Here is a 23016-nt window from a genome sequence, read left to right on the forward strand (position 1 = left end):
ACCATGAACGGCCATGATCAACGACGACCAACATTTACAAAAATGTTTTTTGTAAAATCGCAATAAAGTACGTCACGCTCTAGGGGGGGAGGGGGGTGGTCGCAAGTGTGACAAAGTGTGACAAGGGGGAGAGGGGGGGTCCGTGAAACCGTGACGTCACGCTAGACTATTTCCTGGATTCTGAAAATTCAGTCAAAGAATATATCTAAAAAAGTTTTTTTTTTTTTAAAGAATTAAACACGACACAAGGCTTTAAGAAACAGAGTTTTCGATGATAGATTTAATATGCTTAAATCATTAGATTTTCAAAAATAACTGTTGATGGTGATTTCTATCACTACAACATTCAACAAAATAAAAATAAAAATCTAAACACAACCTGTAAAATTAAAAACTTTCTCGATTGAACTCCGAATTTATAAATAATCCTTTTTATAAATCATGTAATAATTATTCAAAAAATCAATATGGAGGGGGGGGGAGTCAACAGAATGTGACGTACTTTTCGAAGGGGGGTTGGAGCCAGCGTGACAAAGTGTGACATAGGGGGGAGGGGGGGTTAATTTTGGCCGATTTTAGCGTGACATACTTTATGGATGACGCCTAACTCGTGATGTTTATAAGCAAACCCCTATGTCTATATATCAAATTTTTTGTAATTATCTGCTCTACAACTTTGTAAAACATTGCTACACTCTAAAAAATAACCCAGCAAAGTTAGAAAAACACGAAATTTTAAGATGAAAAATTTTGTTCTAAATGAAAAAATGACCCTTCTGGGTAAATGTAGATTCGAAAAGTACATTAAATTTCCCATAAAATGACATGTTCCAAAAAATTTTACAGTCGAGTAACGGAAAATGGGAGAGTTTTTAAAACTTTTTTAGTGTTTTTTTTTTCGATGAAAAATACGTGTTTTTGGAATTCTGAGTACGCCATCAAATCGGGCGTCTAATTTTACATAAAAGTCCCTTTGACACCAAATTTCTATCTCATGACCGTTTCAGGCTGCAAATTATTGAAAAACACCTCTTTTTTCGCATGTTCAAAAATTGAAGGGGTCGTACCGCCCCTCCGTCACGAGATATCAAAAAACGGACCTCGGATTCGTGATCAAGGACAAAAGTTACCGCTTAGGACAAAGTTTCACGCAAATCTAAGAGGGGTCTGGGCAACTTTTCCCGATTTCATGTGAGTTGGTAGAGAATTACCCAATTTTATTGAATCACAATTTTTTTTTCGAAAAAAAATCAGAACTTGATCGATTTTTTTTTTTAGAATTTTATGAAAAGATGGCATTTTATGTTCCCTAAAATACATTAAAATTAAAAATTAATTGGGAAAATTGTGACAAAAAGTGTTTTAGAAACTTGCAAAAGAAAATTTTCATGCACCATAAACCGGGGTGACATTGATAAGATTTAAATAATAATAATAATAATAATGAATTTATTCAAAAACTATTACATTACAACAATCACTTCCCTAATGAACACAGTGTGTTCCTTGAAAGGGTTGTGATTAAAACTGGTAATTATAATTCAAATTCCGTGGTGACTTTGATAGTGACAGTATTTCTTGTTTAAATCAGATTTGAGGTGTTCAAATTTTATCTATACGTCAATTCGCTGAGGTTGCTGATACAGATTTAAAAAATAATGTTTTTATTGAATTAACGGGTTTAAAGCTTTTTAACAAAACACAAATAATTTTTAGATAAAATTGTTAAAAAGTCAGAATGAGTTAAAGTTCGTTTTCTAAATATAATTATCGATTCATATTGCATTTTTAACTGAATTCGAACTACGAATCAAAAGTTTTCATATTTTATATGAAAATTGTTCTACTGCAAATTCCTATAAATCTGATGGCTTTTCAAGTTATGTTTCAAAATTACATAATATTTAATATTTAATAAAGTTCAACGTTCTCCTAGTGCAATATAGTCCAAAAAATCCGAAAATGCATTTCGTTTTCCGATTCGAAATCATGTTCATTGAGAAAATCATGACACTTTGAGAACATAAAAAAAATTACAAATTTTCATTCAGATCTGGAAATACAAAAACTAAAAACAAATTAACTAATTGCGCAATTCTAGAAATCTGGTCATGTTTTGACCGTTTCCAAAGCATTAGCAATTACGCATATTTATCCGTCTGGTAACTCAATTAATCGCCGGAAAATTTCCCTCCCCGAAAATCATGTCCACAATTCACGCCACCATAACCAGCTCATCTGCTCCGCAACCAACTCACATTTCGGACTCCACGTTAGTTCTATGTGGCGAGCGTGGAAGCACCTACTTATCGTTTTGTGTTTGCACTAAAAACCCATCATACGAGATATGGTTTCGATATGGCACACGCGCCCGCCATCATCCGCCCAGTTTTGAATGCATAACCTTCATGAACGATGGACATTCCCCGGACAGGGGACGAGTGGGGCCAAGTGGTCCATAAATTTTTACGATAATGTCTGTATCATCACCGACCTTTCAAGATTATACCTGGCTGCTGGGGTGCTGACAGGTTGGAACGACCACCAGACCAGACGTCGTCGTCGTCGTTGTTCCACTGACTGAGCGCCTGAAGATCGACTTCACGCATTGCATTTAAGGGCCAGGCCAGCACATTTTGCGGTGGCTCGCTTCTGTAATCTAGTGAAAACGTTACCGGAGTTGGATTTGCTGCTGCTGGTTGGTTGGTCCGGAATGGACATTCAGGACGACGACGGGAGAGGATTTGTTGTTTGCCCAAAAGATGGGGAGCAGGTTTGTGGAGCCGCCTGAGGTGAACCACTATAACCGACCTGGCTGGTGGCATATGAATGCAAATATGACTGCCGGTTGGTTGAGCTAACCTCTGTGCAAAGTGAGGTTAGGAATGATAATGTTGATGGAAGCTTATAGTGCTTTGCTGGGTCCGGAGCGCTGTGAATGAGAATGAATTGGGGGAAATTTAAATTAGAAATATTTGCAATTTTTAGTATACTGAATCTGAGCTGAACTAAACTGAAATTCAGCGAGTAACTTAATGAAAGTTACAGTAGTGCTGTTTTCTGTTAATATTTATTAACTGAAAATGAACTCAGTCTAGTGTGAAGTGAGTTAAGAATTTCTCACTATCGAAAGTTGAGTGATGAACCGTTATGAATAAAATTTCTCCTGAACTCACGAAAGAGCATTCATGGTTTTTTGGGGATTTTTATTTCATGCAAAAGTAGGCAGACAGACTTGGTCTCTTCAAAATACCTATCTCGCTATTGCATTGAAATTATTTGAAACAGGTTTGAAGATTTTTTTTCCATCGAACAGATTTAACCCTCGCCGATGCAAATATTGTTCAATGTTTTTGTCCCTCGACTCTGGCTGAGGACGAGGGGGGTGGTATAAAAATATAAAAATTTAAATAACAAGGCAGAATTTCAAAATTTGTATGCAAAAAAGCATGGAAAATGCATTAAACTACAGCATAGTCGGTTTACAATCATTTGTTTTCAAAAATTCTAAGCTTTGATGAATTATTTGTTTGCAGAAAAATAATTTTTTCGGTAGGTACTGTCTCAAAATTCACGATAATATAAATATTTTTAAATTGACTTAAACATGTTCTAAATGAATACAAAAGTTTTAAGAAGTTTGAATATATAGTTGATTATTTTTAGTTATGTTACTTTTATTTTACTCAAGTTAAACTTTTTTAAATATAAAAATGGGATTATTGTTCCCAGATTTATTTCATTATTAGTTTTATTTTACTTTTGATATTTATAATAAGACATTTAATTTAAGACCATAATTTTTTTCCGGTAGATTGCATTTAAAATAAAATTGGTTTTTGTTTAGTTTTTGAATTTAAAAAAAAATAAAAAATCATTTTTTTTAAATATATGCATTTTTTTATGAAATCGGTCATTATCTTAATTTTAATTCTTGTATAAAAAATTAAAAATTAAAAAAATCCGGCTCATTTTAAAATGGCATTTCAAAAAAGCCAAACATTCATTATTACACCCTTTCGAAATGTAAGACTTGATAAAAAAAATTGAAATATTTTTTACGAAAAGATCAGAAAATTTCACGAATGTTTCATATTTTAACATTGAAAATCGGAAAAAATAGTTTTTTAGAATTAGAAAATTAGTTGCTGAGATATCGACATTAGATTATGGTGGGTTGTTTTGGTGAGACTTAGAAAACATTAATTTTCCTGTTTTAAAATCTTTGCAGGGCAATTTCTCAGCAACTAAGGGTCTTATTAACAAAGTTCATTAAAGCAAAATATAGAGAATTTTCTCAGCTATTCAAAAATATTCTTTTCAAAAGTGGGCAAACATGGGCACTAATTATTAAAAAATGAATAACTGCTACCATGTTCCAAAAAGTTACCTAAAAATTGCTATAACTTTAAAACGGTGCACTTTATCAAAATTATACTTGAGAACTTTTTGATTGCAAATTCGATTTTACATCATAAAATGAAGTTGAAAAATTTGTGCGACCAATATTTCGATTTTTTGAAAAAAATCGGAATTGATTCAAAAATTCATAACTCGGTCAATGATTTTTTGCCCATTCTGGAAATTTCTGAAAAGTTGGCATTTGATGTCTCCTAAAACATATGAAAATGAAAAAAAATAAATATAGTGTTTTTTTTTGCAAATCAAGTTTTAGTGAAAAAAGTAAAATTAAAAATCATCAAAATTTGTTTTACCGTGTATCATTTTTTTTCAGTATAGTCCATGTCCATACCTACAACTTTTTCGAAGACACCAAATCGATCAAAAAATTTCTTCAAGGATACAGATTTTTGAATTTTCATATATCATTTTTGTATGGACATCTGCCAAACTGGTTTGGAAAGGTATATGGAAAAACTAATGTTGCAAAATGGCTTCTTTGAACATACCTGAGGCACCAAAAAAGTTTCAGCCGGATTAAAAAATACAAAAAAAATAAATGACCGAAATCTCAGAGAACTGCTCATATAATATAATTATTGCAACTTTAGGTACAAAAAATATAAAAAAAGATACACAAGATAACTGCAAATTAAATAACTGAAAATTAAAAAAGGAAAACATTAAATAAGAAGAGTAAAGTTTGTTAAAAATTACTTACTAAACATGAAAAATAATTAAGGCAGTAGAGAGTTAACAATTCAAACTTGTTGACTTAATATATGGGTCATTCCATCTGAAGCGGAACAGCATTTGAAAATTACCCTCTTCGATCCTGCTCAAATTTGGCAGAGCTGTTGATACTATCAAAACATGCAAAAATCCCGAATTTCATCCAAATTGTACCTCCCCAAAAAATCTTTTTGGCGATTTTTGACCAAACCTCCTAGTTTCAAACGGCGATAGCTCAGGAACCACAAATCTTAGAAGGTCGGTCTTGGACTCAATTTTGAAGGAAATTGGACGTAGAATCCATTTCCGTGATCAAAATGTTGATTAATTTATTTGTTCTACCTGTATTGCGCAATTGAAAACTTTAAACGGCCGTATCTCAAAACACCCCAACTTATTTTTTTTATTTGACCTCACCATCGTGTTCCCCGGCCAATTTTACATAAGAATCACTTATCGACAGAAATGAATATGTTTCGTTCCAGAGATATCGAATTTTAAAGTTTTGTGTTTTCGAGATTACCTACATCAGCTTCATTCGCCGCATCTGCTAAGAGCACGCAAGCGGGCTGATCAATAACTGCTACCTGGTCATTTATTGAAATAATATTTCATCATAAAAAATCTTTATCAAATTGGGCAAAAATTAACTGTATAACACTGTAGGAAACTGGAGTTTAATCACGAATGTTTATCTGCTCAAAAAATGAATGAAGTGACTTTCTGTGCTAACCCACAGGACAGAGCAATAACGACACACAGTAAAGGGCAGAATTGGATTCCGACGGAGCGAGCAGGAAAATGCAATTAATCTTGTTAGTAACACTGAACAATAAGTGCACGATACATTATTGAGTAAAAAATATGAATTAAAATGAATAAAATTTGTTGATACGTTGTACTCTAGTGAAGGACGATCACAAGGAGTAGGAAAAGGATTTCTGGAAAGTATAAAACTGAAAAATGTTAGAAAATCACAAAGTTTGATCTGCTGCAAAGCGGCTAATTCCCCAAATTTAGTTGCGGTGATTTCGACACCGTCCGAACAACTGTGTTTTTTTTTTCTTCTATCATTCTTGGAACACAATAACTACGGCTGCTGTCCTCACGTATAAGGATTTTTTTTAATTGAATGTACCTTTACCAAAATCATCTTTTAATCAAATGGAGCTGGCTCACAATATAAAAATTGATTTAATATGGTAAAGTGACAATAATAAACTATAATAATAATAATAATAATAAAGCAGGTTTTGGGGTTTTTGCTGAATGGCACTATTTTGCTACCGCCCATGATAAAGGCCCTAGTCATGGCCTCGGAGGTACTCTAAAATGGTTAGCAACACGTAAAAAAATGGTGCATTCAAAATAACCCAATAATTATTCCTTTCACAAAAATAGATTGATCAAGGTAGGGGAACAGCATCTAATTCCAGCGTTCCTCTAATGTTGCCATATCAGCGCTTTGGCATTCAATTACAGCTGATTAAAAGCGGTTTCAACTGAAATCGAGTGATAAATAGCTCAATAAGAAGTGAAAAAGCAAGTTTCTATCAAAAGTTTTGCAAAATTTGTTGTTTAAATAGTGAAAATGAGCAAATTGGACGGAACTAGGAGCGAGGACTTAACCTGCCAAACATACGAGAATTTCCCCTACTAGCCATTTGAATAAATATTTGCGTAAAGTTCTAAAAATATAAATTAAATTAATCTTCTCCCAAAACACCAGGTAGCAGTTATTGATCAGCCCGCTTGCGTGCTCTTAGCAGATGCGGCGAATGAAGCTGATGTAGGTAATCTCGAAAACACAAAACTTTAAAATTCGATATCTCTGGAACGAAACATATTCATTTCTGTCGATAAGTGATTCTTATGTAAAATTGGCCGGGGAACACGATGGTGAGGTCAAATAAAAAAAATAAGTTGGGGTGTTTTGAGATACGGCCGCTTAAAGTTTTCAATTGCGCAATACAGGTAGAACAAATAAATTAATCAACATTTTGATCACGGAAATGGATTCTACGTCAAATTTCCTTCAAAATTGAATCTAAGACCGACCTTCTAAGATTTGTGGTTCCTGAGCTATCGCCGTTTGAAACTAGGAGGTTTGGTCAAAAATCGCCAAAAAGTCGATTTTTTGGGGAGGTACAAAAATGGAGGGGGTGGTCCGATTTGGATGAAATTCGGGATTTTTGCATGTTTTGATAGTATCAACAGCTCTGCCAAATTTGAGCAGGATCGAAGAGGGTAATTTTCAAATTTGCACTTTTTCGTGCACAGTTGAGATGGAATGACCCATATTTGTTATAATTTTGTTTGCCATAAATATCGAAAATGTTGATGAGGTTTGAAAACTATTTTGTCCAAACCATCAATTTTAACGAGTTTAAAAACTAGAATTTATATTGGATTTGTACAAAACAAAACAAAAATATACATACATGAACAGATGATTTTTCTAATCTTGTGTTGCAGTTCGACTACCAAAACTAAACAAAAGGAGTACATTGAGGTATATAAGTATTTAGGTATTTGGGTATTTAAGTATTTAAGTAGTTAAGTATTTAAGTATTTAAGTATTTAAGTATTTAAGTATTTAGGTATTTAAGTATTTAAGTATTTAAGTATTTAAGTATTTAAGTATTTAAGTATTTAAGTATTTAAGTATTTAAGTATTGAAGTATTTAAGTATTTAAGTATTTAAGTATTTAAGTATTTAAGTATTTAAGTATTTGAGTTTTTAAGTATTTGAGTATTTAAGTATCTAAGTATTTAATTATTTAAGTATTTAAGTATTTAAATATTTAAGTATTTAAGTAGTTAAGTATTTAAGTATTTAAGTATTTAAGTATTTAAGTATTTAAGTATTTAAGTATTTAAGTATTTGAGAATTTAAGTATTTAAGTATTTAAGTATTTAAGTATTTAAGTATTTAAGTATTTAAGTATTTAAGTATTTAAGTATTTAAGTATTTAAGTATTTAAGTATTTAAGTATTTAAGTATTTAAGTATTTAAGTATTTAAGTATTTAAGTATTTAAGTATTTAAGTATTTAAGTATTTAAGTATTTAAGTATTTAAGTATTTAAGTATTTAAGTATTTAAGTATTTAAGTATTTAAGTATTTAAGTATTTAAGTATTTAAGTATTTAAGTATTTAAGTATTTAAGTATTTAAGTATTTAAGTATTTAAGTATTTAAGTATTTAAGTATTTAAGTATTTAAGAATTTAAGTATTTAAGTATTTAAGTATTTTAGTATTTAAAATAAACGTAGGTAATTGTATTTAAAGTGTTCCGTTCTACCAATTCGAAAACATCATTTTAAGCACATTTAAATTCATTTCAATTTTTTTTCTGAATTGTAACTTAAAAATTTAATACTGTTTGCCCTCAAAAAGAAATGATTTTTTGTTGATTTCCGTGAGTGGACAATTTATTTTGATCTGGATTAAGTAGATTATTGAGCTTCTTTTCCAATGATTCCCACCCCTCTGAATGAAATTGAAAACTATTTTAGTTACGTAATAACTTGTTGAAATCAACCAGTTTATCAATTCAATACTTTCCTTGGAAAACCGAAAAAATTGTAAAGATATACCATTTTTTGAAGTTATAAAACCGTTTAGTCTGTTCAATCAGGTAGTACATTTCAGAACAAAAATAAAAAAACTCAATGTATTATTATTTTCGAATCCGCTGTGAAATAAACATAAAACCTCCAAAATAAAGTCTCCAAAAGCTCAATTTATCCCAAATCAAAATCGACCTACCACCTCCCTGGCCACAACCAGATCTTCATCAACACCCAATTCTGCCAAGCCCGTCTTTGATGTGGGGCTAATTTGATGGATTTGCTCCAAGCAAACAGAAGTGAATGCGCTGCTGCTACTGCCTTCGATACATCCCGATATCGGTTCCACAGAGCTCGTTCCCTTTCACAAAGGACCAAGGAATTCAATCAAGATGCTGCTTTCCATCCCAAACAACCTGCAGCTGCAGCTTGCCGCCCGAGAAAGGACATCAATGGCATCCGATAACTTACGGTATTGAATCGCCTTCTCCTTCCCCTTCCGAACCGTTCCGGAACCTTACAATAGAATTTGTAACGTCAATTACTCGGTTCCGGTTGGGTTGACGACATTGACTGTGTGCTTGGGGAAGGGCACAAACCAACATTGGGATCCCATTACACGATGGTGACCCCAAAGATGTGCGTAGTTGTTGATTCCTGGCGATTCGAATTTGAAGGGGAGTTCGAGCTTCTCAAACCGAGTTTTGAGGTGTAACAGCTCGAATCCCTTCGCAACCAATCTGCAGTCTCACCAGCTGTTTCAGGACTCGTCATTTGTAAACAACGGCCCGTAATTATGGTGGTTACGTAACAGAGCTTCAATGGCCCCATCATTGAGCGTCAGGTTCAGGAGGAGGACGTTGTCGTCGAAGGCAGTGTATTGGCAGGGACATTTCAATTAGCAAACAAATTAATGAAGCATCCAGGTTCCGATTTGCGCACTTCCATCTGCTGGGAGGCCATTGTGTGCTGCTCTAGCAAAAGGTTTCATTTTGTGGCACAAGGTTTGTATATCTGCCTGTCGGTATCGGAATTGCTATTGGCCAATCTAATGGGCTGCGAATTTGAAACATTGGGTAGAAGTAACCCCATTTAAACTTCAAAGTCAAAGCGCCAGGCCCTATCGCAACCAATTAAGCTCATATTTGGGATTCAGGCTCAGTACACCTAAGGGATTATGCCCTGAAAAATCCACAAAATTCTACCATTTTGATACATCCTAATAACCAGTCGTAAAATGTTTCTGAGAGTGGTAACTAACTATTTTTAAATACTTACACCTGATATTACTTTGCTTCGGACTTTCTGTGGAAAATCGAAAAATTGGATAGAAACAAAGTCCAATATTTACATTACCAGGCACTACCTACCTGGCTTTACATGAAATTTGTATACCAAAAAAATGCTCGATTTTTCATGTTTAACTTTCTGTCACAAAAACTTGATTTTAACAAACTTCGATTTTTCTCATTTCTCAAGAAAAATTAAAAAAAAGATCGAAAATCACATTAGATATTTCACAAAAGCCAAATCAATATTTCCGAGTATATTTTTTATGGTAATAATGAATTTTACAGTTCATTCATTTCTGACATTGTAAATCGGATCAATACAGAAAAATCAAAAAAATTTAGCTGATAAAGTAGCAGTTAAAAATACTTTTTTTTTTCATTTTCTCAATCTCATAAACCGAAGGTCAATGGAAAACTAAAATTGTGGAGAATTTTGTCAGCATGGACACAATTTTTACGATCTGAAAAAGGCAATTTGCTTCGAAAATTTTGTCTAAAAATTATGTAAACTCGAAAACGATGCATTTCACAAAAAATTATTTTGATATCAAATTAATTTCATATTTTAACGAGTGTAGGGGAGTTTGGGGTTATATGGACAGTGGGGGTAATTTGGACACCCCTTTAAAAATCACGTTTTCTTCGGATATAAAGTGAAAACAGCAATTTAAGTGATAAGGCTAGTACTAGTGATGGCCTAGAAGTATGGACAAACCAAAAAAGTCGGAATAGGTTAAGTAGTTTTGGTGTAATATGTAAAAGTTTCCAAAGGCAGGTTGGCACTGCCTTAAGTTCTAATATTTGAGGGTTGGGAAATAAGGTTTTGCAGGGGTTATATGGCAAAAAAGTGGACAATTCTTGTTTAAGGGGGTTGCTTGGACGATGCCTGAGATATGTACGTATAAAAATTGTGCATTTTATCCATTTTTATCATCAAAAATTGCAATTTATGATAGAACATGCTATGGGGGTGTTGCGAGCACACCGTGCCGACTGCACTGATCGAGCTGATCGTATCCCTCGTACCATCGGCCAAACGAAACTGACTCAAAAAGACTATACATTAGAACCGTCACGTTGACAATTTAGCACTGACACTGTAGCTAGGTTTAGACAGATTTGAACTATTCTTATAACTATTATTCGCCAATCAGATATAAGAAGGTACACTACTGATTGCTTTTTTGGTGAGGATTTATTTAAATATTCATTGCTATTTTTCGGTTAACTAATTACCTTTTCTTAGATTAAGTTATTTAACTACAATCGCAAGTAAATTGCCGGTAGTTGTCTGTTAGCGGCAAGAAATATATTAGGAGACTGAATTGTAAGTAGCCGATGAATTTTTGTGCTTGAAATTGCTACAATTAAAATGTAATTTCAGCTTTTAGCTACATCACCGTAAAAAGGAGTTTTGCTACAAGAACCTCCGAAAATCTTGTCTGTCGCAACAGAAACTAAAAGAATTCACTGCAAATTATGGCCTCAAATCCCCGCGCGGTGATCGTTCAACAGACCCGCTCAATGACGCGAGCAGCTGAATCTAACCTCCAAATCGGAGGCGCTCAGGATGATGCTGGGATACTGGTTGAGCCGTCGATCATAGAACCCGAGCGAGGAGAAGGGCATGATTGTGCTGGCTGTACCAGGCCGAACAAAGTCGAGCTGTACATGGTGCGGTGTGAAAAGTGCGAGCAATACTTCCACTTGTCGTTCGGGAACGTCTCCGCTGCAACCGTAAACCAGCCACCGTTTGTGTGCCGTACCTGCGTGCCTCTAAGGCCGAGGTCCGTCCGTTCGTCTGGATCGCATGCTAGCAGTATTAGTTCGGCACTAATTGCCATGGAACTGCAGCAAATGGAAGAGCAGCACTGGATCCAGGAAGCGATAATGAAGGAGAAAATCGCACAGCTGGAACGACAGCATCTGTACAGATCGAAGAAGAATGCGCTTCTTCGACAGCTAGAAGAAGAAGACGAGAAACGTGAAGTCCATAGCAGCGACAGCCGTGCATCAACTAGCAGGGTAGAGGTGTGGATCAAATCGCAGACTGAGGCTGAGAATATCAGTCCAGGCATCAACCACGAGATGACCGAGTCTGGCAACCACATCCAGCCACTGATTGAGGCCATGTCGAATGATTCCTCCGACGTTTCAGCACAACCGCCGGCCAGTCTCGAGGCTAACAGCGAAAAGGAGGTCGATGTGCCCAAGGTCCCTGATCCCACGCCAGCTGAAAGCCATTTCAATGAGTTACCAAAACACCTGGGGAAACCAAACACCGGTGCGATACAGAAGATCCTTAAAGTCACCTCGAACGCCTTCGAGGAGTGGCGAAGCAGAAGTAAGCGGAAGGATCTCGAGCAGATGCCAGCACACCTGAATGATGAAACCAAGAGAAGCGAGCAACACCTGCTTGTGCTTCAGCAATTTCAGCGCCAACGGGAGGAACAAGGTCGGCGCGAGGGTGACGACGAGACGAGGGAGGCGACGAAACCGACGGACCGTCCGTCTTCGAACATCAAGGTGTGCCCGATGTGCGACAACAGCGGCCATTTGGTGGCCAACTGCTCGAAGTTCAGCAAACCTTGTCTCGACGACCGTTGGAAGCTGGTCAAGGAGAAAAGACTTTGTCGTCGCTGTCTGGTTGCCCACTCTCGCTGGCCGTGCAAAAGCGATCCCGGCGGAGTCCAAGGTTGCCAGAAGAAGCATCATCCGCTGCTCCACTACGAACAAGCACCCACGGAAGCGAAGCGCAGCGAGCCCGCAAGGAGCGGCGTAATCGCACTGCACCGTCAACCGACGACATCAACGTTGTTCCGTATGTTGCCCGTCACGTTGTACGGAAAGAAAGGGAAAGTAAACACGTTCGCCTTTCTCGATGACGGCTCGTCGGTGACACTCCTGGAGCGGAAGTTGGCGGCATCCCTTGGTCTGGAAGGAAAGCAAGCATCTCTGTGCATCCATTGGACATCCGGCATCAAGAAGAACTTCTCGGAGACGCGGGAGGTTGAGCTGGAGATTTCTGGCGCTGATCGTCCGCAGCGGTTCGTCGCGTCGAACGTGTACACGGTGGACAAGCTCGGACTTCCGGAACAAACGATGGACGCGACGTCCATGGCGGAAGAGTTCGCGTATCTGCAGGACCTGCCGCTATCGAGCTTGCAGTCTGCGGTTCCCGGAATACTCATCGGTCTGAACAACATGCACTTGCTGGCAACATTGAAGTTGCGGGAAGGACGCAAAGGAGAACCGATCGCTACCAAAACGCGTCTCGGGTGGACAGTCTACGGGAGTATGCCGGCAGCTACACAGTCTTTCGCCCACCGCCAGTTCCACATCTCCGATGAACAAGCCGAAGTTGACCTGCACGAATACGTCAAGAGCTTCTTTGCGGTTGAAAGCCTCGGAGTCATGGCAGTACCGAGCGAGGAGAGCGTCGACGACCAGCGTGCCAACAAGATTCTGTCCGAAACTACCAAACGAGTCGAAGGTGGGCGGTTTGAAACTGGCCTTCTCTGGAAACAGGACTACGTGGAGTTTCCGGATAGCAGACCGATGGCGGAGAAGCGGATGAAGTGTTTGGAGCGACGCCTGGGACGAGATCCGGCACTGTACGATCAAGTTCGAAAGCAGATCGCGGACTTCCAGTCGAAAGGTTTTGCGCACAAGGCGACCGCTGCGGAACTGGACACTTTTGACCCTCGCCGGACCTGGTATTTGCCCCTCGGAGTAGTACTGAACCCAAAAAAGCCCGGCAAAGTATGCGTGATCAGGGACGCGGCTGCCAAGGTCGACGGAGTGTCCCTGAATACCATGCTGTTGAAGGGGCCCGACTTGTTGACGCCGCTGCTGTCCGTGCTTTTCCAGTTCAGGGAGAGACAGGTCGCCATCTGCGCAGACATCGAAGCCATGTTTCACCAGGTGAAGATTCGGGAACCCGATCGCAGCACTCAGCTGTTCCTGTGGAGGGACTCGCCCGACAAGCCGCTGGAAACCATGGTGACCGACGTCGCTATCTTTGGGGCGACGCGCTTCCCAGCCCACTCGCAGTACGTGAAAAACCTCAACGCTGACGAACACGAAGCAGATCAACCGAAGGCGGCAGCAGCGATTCGTAACAAGCACTACGTTGACGATTACCTCGACAGTGTCGATACGGCGGACGAAGCAGTTGCGATGGCGCTAGAGGTAGCCGAGGTTCACGCGAAAGCCGGATTCCACATCCGGAACTGGATCTCAAACGACAAAACCGTGCTAGCGTGGATCGGAGCGGTCAACCCTACGACGGTCAAGAACTTCGTGATCGAGAAGGAGAACGGATTCGAGCGTCTGCTGGGAATGGTATGGCTGCCCGACGAAGACATGTTCTCGTTCGCACTGAGCCTGCGAGAGGACAACATGAAGCTGCTGACTGGAGAGGTGGTGCCGACGAAGACCCAGCTGCTGAGCATCGTGATGAGCATCTACGACCCGAACGGGTTAGTCGCCGTCTTCGTCATCCACGGGAAAATACTCGTGCAGGACGTGTGGCGATCCGGCGTCGGCTGGAAAGACAAAATCCCGGAGAAGCTCATCGGACGCTGGAAGCAGTGGATCGCGCTGCTGCGCAAAATCGAAACGGTGAGAGTTCCACGTTGCTATTTCAAGGATTACGAACCAGCCAGCCTGAAAACGTTGCAACTCCACGTGTTTGTCGATGCCAGCGAGCAAGCTTACTCCGCGATGGCATACTTTCGTCTGGAGGATCGAGGCCAAGTCCGGTGCTCACTGGTGGTAACCAAAACGAAGGTCGCACCTCTACAGCCGCTTCCCATCCCACGTCTCGAAGTTCAGTCGGGCGTAACTGGATCGCGCTTGCGGAAGACCATCGAGGACGGACACTCACTCCCTATTTCGAAGGTCGTTTTCTGGTCGGACTCCAAGACGGCACTGCAGTGGATCAGGTCAACCGACCTCCGCCGATTTCGCCCGTATGTGGCGTTCCGGGTCAACGAGATCCTGTCACTGTCCAAGGCCGCCGAGTGGAGATACTGTCCATCGCGCATGAACGTCGCCGACGAAGCTACGAAGTGGGGTAAAAAGGGACCAACTTTCGACCCCGACGCGCAAGTTTACGTCTGCCACAAGTTCATTTACGATCAGGAAGAAGACTGGCCCGAAGACTGTCTCGAGCGGGTTGAGGCGACGGAAGAACTCAGGCCAGCGTTCATGTTCAGCCACTTCGTGGTCAAGCCCATCATTCGACTGGAGCTGTTTTCGCGATGGGAACACCTGCTGAGGATGGTCGCCTACGTTCATCGCTTTCTCGCGCGCAGACTGAAGCTGAAGCAGGAAACCTGTCCGGGCGCGCTGACACGTGAGGAGCTGCAGAAAGCCGAACGAAGCCTGTGGCGCTTGGCTCAATCCGACGCTTATCCGGACGAGGTCGCCACGCTGAACCAGAACTTGCTAGTGCCAGCCGAGAAACGGGAGTGTCTGGAGACATCGAGCAGCATATTAAAGTTGTCCCCTCTGCTGGACGACTGCGGAGTGCTTCGAGCTGGAAGTCGCTTGGAGGCCGCCGATCTCGTGCTCGTTGTGGACGAAGGACATCGGAACGGGTGGCTGCGAGGACGCGTTACAAGGACGTATCCCGGCAAGGATGGAAGAGTACGTCGGGCGGATGTACAGACATCGAAGGGTCTGGTGCGTGAGCGGGCAGTCGTCAAGCTTGCTCTGCTGGACGTTGGTGACGCTGAAGATTCTGGTGCAGATCATCATGCGACACGTGGGGGAGGATGTTGCGAGCACACCGTGCCGACTGCACTGATCGAGCTGATCGTATCCCTCGTACCATCGGCCAAACGAAACTGACTCAAAAAGACTATACATTAGAACCGTCACGTTGACAATTTAGCACTGACACTGTAGCTAGGTTTAGACAGATTTGAACTATTCTTATAACTATTATTCGCCAATCAGATATAAGAAGGTACACTACTGATTGCTTTTTTGGTGAGGATTTATTTAAATATTCATTGCTATTTTTCGGTTAACTAATTACCTTTTCTTAGATTAAGTTATTTAACTACAATCGCAAGTAAATTGCCGGTAGTTGTCTGTTAGCGGCAAGAAATATATTAGGAGACTGAATTGTAAGTAGCCGATGAATTTTTGTGCTTGAAATTGCTACAATTAAAATGTAATTTCAGCTTTTAGCTACATCACCGTAAAAAGGAGTTTTGCTACAAGAACCTCCGAAAATCTTGTCTGTCGCAACAGGGGGTAATTTGGACATGGCTTGAGGGGTAATTTGGACATACCTGAAAGTCTACCTGTCAGGCAAAAAAATTAACTTTCGTGGTTGGTTGAGTTTTTAAAGGGATTTAGATAAATTTAGAGAGATGCATTATGTCAAAACACTCAAAAAGGAATGTGAGCAATGATTACTTTCACAAAACCCCTATTTTTTAATTTAGATAAATTTATTCCAATATTCGAATGGATGAAAACCTATTACTGCACATTTGGCGTTCAACTAGACTCTAATGTCGATTGCTTTTAATTAATTTCTTTGACATTTCTAATTTCTATGCTGGTTTGCAATAATATTTAAATTTGAAAGGCTATAGAACGTAAAATGAAAAAATGATAGTTTCAGGTTAATAAGTTCTAAATAAAGATTGATTTATATAAACCTAAACGATACCTTAATCACTAAAAATTATACTTGTGCCTAATTCAGAATCAATGTTTAAATCATTTCAGAATTAATTATTAAATTATGTATACTACACTGAACTATTTGTTATCTTCCTATTGAATTATAGTTCTATCACAAAATCATTATTTAAACCTTTGATGAAATATTGTGAGCAAAAAAACACTTAAAAATATAAAGCTATTACAAAACCAGGTTGAAGGATAAAAAACATGCTCAAAAAATCAAATGTTAAACTTATTCTTCAACATGTGTCCAAATTACCCCACAAAAGGTGTCCATATTACCCCACAAGGTATGTCCATATTACCCCACAGGGCATGTCCAAATTACCCCACAAGGCATGTCCAAATTACCCCATAGGGGTGTTCATATTACCCCCACATAAAAATGTGGGGGTAATTTGGACACCTTTTAATTTTTGCTATAAAAATGGGTTTTTCATCAAAATTTATCGAAATAAATGACATTTTTCCATAAAATATGGTCTCTATTATCCTCTGGTGTCATCCACATTCCTTTAAAATATCCATACAGCCCGTGGCAGAGCAATTTCCTTAGGGTGTCCAAATTACCCCACACTCCCCTACTGTTTTCGAAACTCTTCAATTATTTATAATTCCTAAAATTTCGATTTCGATGGCACTTTTTGCTCACTAAAAATATTTTTTATAATATAAGAATTCATCATCATAATTTTGCTAAATCCATCAAATAGGTCAGATTTTCAAAAAAAAGTTTATATTATTTACTTCCTTTAAATAATCTTTTTGAATGATAAGTTGTATTTTCAAGCAAAAATTCACTCTAAAAAAAATTACACTTTTACAGAACAAAAAAAAAGAGTCAACAGGTAACATATAAAACCAGAGTTAAGAATGCTGGAAAATAAAGTTCTTTGGAAAAATTAAAAAATATCAAACTTAATATTTCCATTTTGCATTTTGCATTTTTAGCCAAAGATATCTGGGTAATTCTCTACCAACTCACACGAAATCGGGAAAAGTTGCCCCGACCCCTCTTCGATTTGCGTGAAACTTTGTCCTAAGGGGTAACTTTTGTCCCTGATCACGAATCCGAGGTCCGTTTTTTGATATCTCGTGACGGAGGGGCGGTACGACCCCTTCCATTTTTGAACATGCGAAAAAAGAGGTGTTTTTCAATAATTTGCAGCCTGAAACGGTCATGAGATAGAAATTTGGTGTCAAAGGGACTTTTATGTAAAATTAGACGCCCGATTTGATGGCGTACTCAGAATTTCTTAAAAACGTATTTTTCATCGAAAAAAACACTAAAAAAGTTTTAAAAATTCTCCCATTTTCCGTTACTCGACTGTAAACATTTTTGGAACATGTCATTTTATGGGAAATTTAATGTACTTTTCGAATCTACATGGACCCAGAAGGGTCATTTTTTCATTTAGAACAAAATTTTTCATTTTAAAATTTCGTGTTTTTTCTAACTTTGCAGAGTTATTTTTTAGAGTGTAACAATGTTCTACAAAGTTGTAGAGCAGACAATTACAAAAATTTTAATATATAGACATAAGGGGTTTGCTTATAAACATCACGAGTTATCGCGATTTTACGAACAAACGTTTTGAAAAAGTTACTTTTTGCGTTTCTCTTTGTTTCGTCGTCCGTGTCTGTCGCGGGTGACCATGAACGGCCATGATCGATGACGACCAACTTTTTCAAAACTTTTTTCGTAAAATCGCGATAACTCGTGATGTTTATAAGCAAACCCCTTATGTCTATATATCAAAATTTTTGTAATTGTCTGCTCTACAACTTTGTAGAACATTGTTATACTCTAAAAAATAACCCTGCAAAGTTAGAAAAAACACGAAATTTTAAAATGAAAAATTTTGTTCTAAATGAAAAAATGACCCTTCTGGGTCAATGTAGTTTCGAAAAGAACATTAAATTTCCCATAAAATGACACGTTCCAAAAAATTTTACAGTCGAGTAACGGAAAATGGGAGAATTTTTAAAACTTTTTTAGTGTTTTTTTCGATGAAAAATACGTTATTTCGGAATTCTGAGTATGCCATCAAATCGGGCGTCTAATTTTACATAAAAGTCCCTTTGACACCAAATTTCTATCTCATCACCGTTTCAGGCTGCAAATTATTGAAAAACACCTCTTTTTTCGCATGTTCAAAAATGGAAGGGGTCGTACCGCCCCTCCATCACGAGATATCAACAAACGGATCTCGGATTCGTGATCAGGGACAAAAGTTATCCCTTAGGACAAAGTTTCACGCAAATCGAAGAGGGGTCGGGGCAACTGCTGTGTGAGTTGGCGGAGAATTACCCATCTTTATATCATGATTGTGTTAAAAATTTTTGAAGAAAGAAAAATCATTTTTTTTTTAATTTTTAGATTATACCAATGAATACTGCGATATTGCTAGTGAAAAATAAGGGCAAAATAGGGAACAATAAAATCTCGCTTTGCTAATGATAATTTATCCTCATTTGGAGTACGTATTTTTAAACTTTCAGCTGACTTATAAGCGAAGTTAAAAAAATACTGAACAATTGTTAAGTTTTTAAGTGCTATTAAATGTTGATTTAAAGGAGGGTTTAATGTTTTTATTTTCAATTTTGCTAGGTTCGGTGATTTTCACAAAACGAGTGCAATGTTAACAAAACCTTGGAATGATTTTGTAAAATTAACAGAATTACTTTGTAAACTTTTTTTAACTATTCTTAAACTATATTTTTTTCTTTTTTTTTATAGTGACTCATAATGAAAATCCGATCTTCAAATCTCTTAAAAATTTCACGGGACTCAGAAAAAAGGCCTTATTTTTAATATCAGAACCCACATAATAGTGACTCAGAAAAAGTCGACTGAATCTACTGAATGTTATTTTTGCAGGATTATTCGATTATTATTATTCGATCATGAAATATATTAGTTAAAAAGGTTCCATGATAGAAGGGGGAATGTTTCGAAATAAATAACGCCGACGTGTTGAGTTAGACTGTCCACAACGTTTTGATTTTATTGTAATCGAAAAGTCCCCCAGAGCCTCACACATGAGGTACTGAGGTTTTGCTCATTGAGCATTAATCGAGCAACTTGCTTTAATCGCGACAAGGTAAACGAAGTTTAGCTTTGTTCGCAGTTTGGATAACTGTTGTTGGCTGTGCTGATGATTTTGGTGGCGTCGATCAATTATGCGGAAAGCAATTTCCGTAACATATTTATTCATTTGAAAATTGAATCTGAGCAATGTTTCAAACGTAATCGCAATATTCTTGATAAGTCATTTTGAAAGACGAATCAACAAACGAAGAAACTCATTTTGAAAAACTTTTAGTTCAATAACTTTAAAATTGTAAGCAACACGTGGAGATTAAATAGCACAACTTCACAAACAAATGACAAAATTCATATACTCTAACCAAAGTCGAGGAAATCCCTCATTTTAAATTAAAAGTTTTTAAAATAATTAATAAAAAAAGTTGTTTTAAAATGCATTTAACACCATTCCAGTTGCTTGCATTTATTAGTTCCAGAACATCTATAACAATCATCTATTGAAAAAAAAACTTTTTGCAGGGAAATGCATTCTAAACTGTTTTCAGCGGATAAGATTTATGTTTTCATAAAAATTTAGAAGTTTTTTTAGATTTATTTTTCTTTCTTTCGATTATAGAGGGTGGGAGGTGATGACTCCGCCTTTTTTTCATTTCGCTGATTTTTATTTTATACATCAATTAGGTATTCATATCATTAATTATTTAGTGCATGTTGTTGCAATTATGTTTTTATTCATGTATTCCTTTCAATTGTTCCAATAGTTTTTATCACGAATTTCAATTGAAAACTAATTTCATTTACATAAAAAGATTTAATGGATGAAAGGCTTGTTAAATGTTGTTGTTTTTAAGAATTCATTTAAAAAAATTTGTTAATCATAAGATTCCAGTTTCGGTCGCAGTCACTGGAAACAAGAATCGTCCCGATTGCTTGAGTAATGCCCGAGAACCAGCGAGTTGAAGTTACCGTTCCACCTTTTTTGGGAGGCTTGGGCGTCCGTGTAAGTTGGACATGCGTTGGGCGTTCCAGTGTTAAAGAAAATTGTCAGAAAAGCGCGGTGCTTTAAATAGAGAAAGAGACCATTAGCATAGCATAGCATTGGTGTCTACCCGTAGCTGCTACTTCGTTATTGACCAGGACCCCCAAACATTGCTCCGTGGACCACAGATGAAAAGTAGGAACCAATCATCACCCCTTCGCAATTTTCAAAGGTCCCTATCATGCTGATCAATACCGACGCCGGCCACGACCAGAGGTAAGACACGGGGAAGTGGATGGGAATGTTAGTCCGATACTTGAGTGATGGGACCGCCAAATCGACTGCGTCTCCGACAAAGTATCACATGAGTTTTGAGGGGTTAGTAAGATGGGTATGAGGTCAGGATTCACTGTGGTAGGTGATGCGACCATAAGCAATTTGTTTATCGGTTGAAATTTTAAAAATCTTAGGCAGCCGGCTGCGGAAAGATAGCTATCTAGGGATTTAAATATAGTATTAATTCGACCGCGATTCTCCAGAAATTCTCCGTCGGCGTGCCTTCCGATCAACGGTGATGTAGGAAGGGCTTCATTTATTGAAATGATTATTGAAATGATATAGAAAGGGCTTAATCCAGCAATACGACTTGCTAGTCTCAAAAAAAAATAGGTACGTTTTTATAGAAAACTATAAATAGAGAACAACACAAAAAAACTCATCGGCCAACGAACGCGAGTGGAAAAAAAACAATGAAAAAAAAAGAAGGTAAAAAAACAGAACTGCGCGTTCCGAAAAGCACCACACTACTGATGCCGTTTTTTAATTTTAATAGCCAATCACCCCATGCACTCGAACAGCGACACAAAAGAGACGGAAAATAACACGAAAAAACAGGACTGCGCGTCCACACAGGCACCGCACTACTGATGCCATTATTTAATTATAATAGCCAATCACCCCATGCACTCGAACAGCGACACAAAAGAGACGGAAAATAACACGAAAAAACAGGACTGCGCGTCCACACAGGCACCGCACTACTGATGCCATTATTTAATTATAATAGCCAATCACCCCATGCACTCGAACAGCGACACAAAAGAGACGGAAAATAACACGAAAAAACAGGACTGCGCGTCCACACAGGCACCGCACTACTGATGCCATTATTTAATTATAATAGCCAATCACCCCATGCACTCGAACAGCGACACAAAAGAGACGGAAAATAACACGAAAAAACAGGACTGCGCGTCCACACAGGCACCGCACTACTGATGCCATTATTTAATTATAATAGCCAATCACCCCATGCACTCGAACAGCGACACAAAAGAGACGGAAAATAACACGAAAAAACAGGACTGCGCGTCCACACAGGCACCGCACTACTGATGCCATTATTTAATTATAATAGCCAATCACCCCATGCTCTCGAACAGCGACACAAAAGAGACAGAAAATAACACGAAAAAACAGGACTGCGCGTCCACACAGGCACCGCACTACTGATGCCATTATTTAATTATAATAGCCAATCACCCCATGCACTCGAACAGCGACACAAAAGAGACGGAAAATAACACGAAAAAACAGGACTGCGCGTCCACACAGGCACCGCACTACTGATGCCATTATTTAATTATAATAGCCAATCACCCCATGCACTCGAACAGCGACACAAAAGAGACGGAAAATAACACGAAAAAACAGGACTGCGCGTCCACACAGGCACCGCACTACTGATGCCATTATTTAATTATAATAGCCAATCACTCCATGCACTCGAACAGCGACACAAAAGAGACGGAAAATAACACGAAAAAACAGGACTGCGCGTCCACACAGGCACCGCACTACTGATGCCATTATTTAATTATAATAGCCAATCACCCCATGCACTCGAACAGCGACACAAAAGAGACGGAAAATAACACGAAAAAACAGGACTGCGCGTCCACACAGGCACCGCACTACTGATGCCATTATTTAATTATAATAGCCAATCACCCCATGCTCTCGAACAGCGACACAAAAGAGACGGAAAATAACACGAAAAAACAGGACTGCGCGTCCACACAGGCACCGCACTACTGATGCCATTATTTAATTATAATAGCCAATCACCCCATGCACTCGAACAGCGACACAAAAGAGACGGAAAATAACACGAAAAAATAGGACTGCGCGTCCACACAGGTACCGCACTACTGATGCCATTATTTAATTATAATAGCCAATCACCCCATGCACTCGAACAGCGACACAAAAGAGACGGAAAAT

The 23016-nt window shown here is 38.3% G+C and overlaps 1 protein-coding gene across 1 annotated transcript in view; it reads left to right on the forward strand.

Annotated features, from left to right (window-relative positions):
* LOC120421874 (opioid-binding protein/cell adhesion molecule-like) overlaps positions 1-23016 on the forward strand; it is a 483066-nt gene that overhangs the window by 283425 nt on the left and 176625 nt on the right. The gene's annotated exons all lie outside the window — the stretch shown is intronic.

Source organism: Culex pipiens, chromosome 2 (assembly GCF_016801865.2).
Source record: "Culex pipiens pallens isolate TS chromosome 2, TS_CPP_V2, whole genome shotgun sequence".
Lineage (NCBI taxonomy): Eukaryota > Metazoa > Arthropoda > Insecta > Diptera > Culicidae > Culex > Culex pipiens.